The following is a 4,807-nucleotide window of genomic DNA, read 5'->3' on the forward strand; positions in this document are numbered from 1 at the left end:
TTCTGCCTCTTTGCCAAAGTCAAAACGACCATGAAAAGCAAAGGTACTAAATCAATTCAGGACACTGAGGCAGCCATGACGGCGCAACTACAGATGCAAAAAAGAACTTCCAGAACTGCTTCAGAAAGTGACAAGGATGATAGGATAAGTGCGTTCAAAGCAAGGGGGATTATTTTGAGGATTAACGGCAATGCTTTTTACTGAATTAATTTTAAAATTTAAACCTTCACCATTTTCAATCCTGCCTTGTATTCTTTGTGTCCAATTCTGCAGTCTAGGACTCTTAGTATTCAGCCAGGGTTGTTTCCACCAGGGAAACAGTTCTCCCATTAAATTAGAATTTGAGCCTACCACACTTATTTGGGTTTGCAGATGTCAGCTGGTTACACTGTTAAAAAGTTGTTGGATAGGCCAGGGATTTGGCTCAGTGGTTCCGCCGCCTGCCTCGCAAGCACCAGGTCCGGAGTTCGATCCCTGGTACCAAAAAAAAAAAAAAGAAGAAGAAGTTGTTGGTTACAGTGACTGGTTCTATTCATTAGAGGGAAATAGGGTTGTGGCTGTACGGTGGAAGCAGGCAGAAGCATGGATGGCTCTCTTAGTCCCTCTAAATTAGCGGCAGAGTATGCAGAGCAACAATATGCATGCCCGATAATATTCATCTCTCCCAGAAACAAAAATTATGTTGGGGGATATTCTCCATGGGTCTAAATTTCTGCCAATCTTGCAAGTGAAACACTTAACTGCCCTTTCTCAGGACTGTATTTTCAAGGATATTTGTATAGCTGACAATCTGAAAATACCATTGTATCTCCCCTCCAGTGGCAAATTTCCTTACTGGAACACACAGTGTCTCCCTCTATTGTAGAAGATCAGAGTTCCCTAACCTGTGTTTGGAAACACAATCCAGTGTGTGCACAGTATTCATGTAGAATACTGTATTCATGTGGAATCCGGGCGCTGCCTCCATGAGATTTGGGGGTATAAACATGCTAATGCTCATCTATGAATAAGAGATTCCTTTGTCTCTGACACAGAGATCTCATTCTTCTGCCAACATCCATGAATTTGGGGTGGGCTAACTTTAAAGCTTTCAAACAGACGAAAATCTCTTCACAGTTCTCCCCTTCACACTTCTTGATAGATTATCCCACTGAGGAAAAAGCCCCAATCATCTGAGACACTAAGAGAAAACTGATATGGAACGAGTGTCTCAAGAAGTACATCTTCTAGCACCCTCCTTGTAATTACCTGCAGAAATGAAGATTCTACAACCATCCAAATTTTCTTCAACTTCTGTCATGGAAGTTTGTTATGTCAAATTCTGTGACAAACATTTAAAGGTTACTTTAACAACTTTAGTACCAGTGCTTATTTACATGTGAAAGAAAATAAGTTATCCAAGCATTTATTGAGTAAAATACTGTTTATACTACTGTTAATACACTGTTTATAACTGTCAATTAGTCTATTCCTCCCAGTGAACTATCAGCAGTGGATAACATGCTCACTTTGCAGATAAAGAAACTGAGACACTGAGGACCAGGTAATTCAACTAAGTTTAGCTTTTTCCACATCTTTAGCAGAAGCCTTCTCAGCTTTCAGAATCCTATCTGAAATATCAACCCTTTTACCTATAAATATTATACATCCCACCTTTTCTGGTGTTTTCTTTATAGCAGTTCTTCCTAAGGTACCACAAAATGTTACTTATTTTTTCATTGTCTGTTTCTCACACTGCAATGTAAGTTCCATGCAGGACAGGACTTTTATTTTTTTTTCATGGTTGTATATCCCTAAGGCCTAGAAGAGTGGCACATAATACTCAATAAATTATTGGGTAAATTAATGATTGGCGGAATAAATGCATAGCTGAGCCTGAATTAAAACACTACCCTAACCAAAAATCCAGGAAGATCTGTTACTGGACTATTGTACACAGAACTGTAACTGAAGTGACTTGGGAAAAGAGTGTTTTGACTCAATCTTATGACTAAAGACAAAAAGCCATTAGTCAGTAAATCTTTTTCTTATATTGGTATAGATGAACAAATCTGCAGCTACTATATACTCTAACAAATAATTTTTTAGATATAGCCAGATTTCTCATTGTCAAGAAAAACATAAGCAGTTAAGAAAGCTAAATAAATGCTATGGCATTGGATTGCAATCAGAGGAATAAGTACAAACTCATTTTTATGTAGATAGGAAAATAGAAATAGAAATTAATCTGTATATATGAGTTAATATACACAAATAGCATTTTCCTAGCTGTCCTTTGGACAGGGGTACCAAGAAGTAAAAACACCCAGTGTCCAGATCTTAGTATTTAAATCTTGTTCTTCAGTTAAGATAACCACAGCTTCTTGGCCAGTTTTAGGTCTAAGGAAGGGGAAATGCAAGTGTCTTATAGTATCAGAAAATAAAGAAATCCTTTTTTCAAAAAAGAGGAAAGCATTTCAAAAGGATAGAGCAGCTTCCCGATGGTGAAAGATCTCCCAGTAATGAAAGCTGGATAATTCAAACAGCAAAAAGAATGATTGTATTGGATTATACCCCATAAAATAGGGTAGAAAAGTTTGAGAGGTATCTCCTGAGAGACAGGAGGGGTTTCAGAAATGGGTTGCCACAGAGCCCCTTTATCAGGGGTAATTTATACAGCAAAGTCATAATGTAGGTACAATGTGGGTAAGAGTTCAGTGAGTCAAAAAATTTGAAAGCCTCAATAACAGATAAGATGAAGCAGAAGAATGAATATCTGAACCTGAAGACAGGTTTATTGAAATAGCCAAAAAAAAAAAAAAAGGAATGAAGAGAGCCTTCGAGATCTTTGGGCCCCACCAGGCAGTACCAATGCCCATGCCACAGTTATTATAGGCAGCGAAATTAGACAGACATTAATATATAGCCAGAGAGGGACTGGGCTGTCACGGAAGTTAGCGCAAAGAATAAAGAGAACTGAAGTGCGGCTGGAAGCACATCTGAAGAAGACCAGGCCTCAAGAGAAAGATGAATTACCAGGCCTACATTCCTCCTTGAGGGTTAAGCAATAACTTTAGATTATATTATAATTGGTATCAACGGGTCCATGAATGTCCAGCTAGGCATCAGTCACCCAGGTGGGTGGTGACCAGAGCATCTGAACCCATCCCTTTCCAAAATGCCTGTTTCTTCCATGTGTACCCTTGCTACCTTACCTACTTCCCTATTGGATCAATATGACCCGAGGAGCTATACTTGTGATCCCATAGGTCTATTATAGTTTGAAGCAAATTTTCCCTCACTCCTTTTAGTCCTTGAGCCTCTAGTTCCATTCGTTTCTCCCTTTACATTTGATCCTAATGAAATTACATTTTGTACTCAAGTTTCACTCTTTATACACCTTTGCAACATTTAAATGTTTTAATTTCCTATAATCAAAAGGCTCTAAATGCTAAGAAAAAGATGTAGACTGAATTATCGTTACAATTATTAATGGGAACTTGATCGCAATGCAATCAACACATCTTGAAAATCACTAAAGAAAAATACTTATTAAAATGCGTTGCTTAATGAGAGGGATGGGTCTGTTTTTCTTGAAATTCACGTATTTATGGATGGATTAACCTTTTGCCATTTTAACAATGAGCCATCAATTCTTGCCTGTTTCGTTCCTTCTTTTTAAAAAATAAGATTTAACTCTTCGGAAACTATCCATATAAAAAAGTAGATGGTCAATGAAATTTTGTTACAACGTCACTCGATTCTCTGAATTCCTTCCCGGTTACACAGTAAAACTTGGCCAGTGATTTAGTATTTAAAATATTTTAAACACTCTTTTAAGTAACCTTTCGATTAGGTCGGTCCTCTTTCAATTTTCATGAAAGCGAAGAATTAAAAACGGCCACATTTGATTTGTCACCCAGACATGAGGGTCATTTGCTCTCAGTGCCCAACTTGCGTTCCTGAATGATTCCTTTGGCTCCTGGAGCCACGCTTCTGCAAATCTCTGGTGTTTTCACGGGAAGGTCACTGAGGACAGGTCCTGGCCGGGGGATTTTCTCGGGTTGTAATCCGGGCATAAAGTGAAGGGTGTGCTTGGAACTGCTGTCACACAGGCACCTGAGGTAGCTCCAGACACCTGGGTAAGGATGCCCTACAGACAACTGTGGGGCAGGTAACTGTCCTCGTCCTCATGCTGCTCCGTGAAGATGGCCCGAGGCTCGGGGAGCGGTGCAGAGGCCCAACTCGGTGCTTTCACCAGACTTCTGCAGCTAGCAAGGCTGCCCATGTGCACAGAGCCTGGTGCCCAGCGAACGCGGACAATGTCACAGAGGCCGCGAATTTGCGTCCAATCGAGCGTCTCCGCCCTGGACGGGCCACTGGGTGGGTGGTGACCACGCAGGCGCAGGCGTGGGGGTGCGGCAGGGTTGGGGCCCTGGAGACCTTTGGTGATTGGACAGCGGGCGCCGGGGGCGGGCCTCTCAGGGGCACCTTTAAAAGACGCGCCTGGGCCTCGGATTCCAGCCAGAGGAGAGTGGTTGGCGCCGGACTGTGTGATGGCGGCGGCAGGCGGCGGCCCGCGAGCCTGGGGTCTGAGGCTGGGCCTGGGCCTGGCCCTGGCAGGCACCTGCGCGCCCGCGGCGGCGTCCCCCGGACACAGAGGCAAGGGGGGCCTCAGTGAGTGGGGCGGCGCTAGAATTGCAGAAGCCAACACGTGCTGCTGCCGAGTCTCTTTTTCCTTGCCCCTGCTGCTGTCTCCCGCAATCCCGGAGTGGATGCAAGGGTTTCCCCAGACTGCTGCCTTTTCTTGCCTCGTTGTAGTCGAGTT

The sequence above is a fragment of the Heterocephalus glaber genome, unplaced genomic scaffold, assembly GCF_053883595.1.
Source record: "Heterocephalus glaber isolate CG9 unplaced genomic scaffold, H.glaber_assembly_v1.0 deba00001868, whole genome shotgun sequence".
NCBI lineage: Eukaryota > Metazoa > Chordata > Mammalia > Rodentia > Bathyergidae > Heterocephalus > Heterocephalus glaber.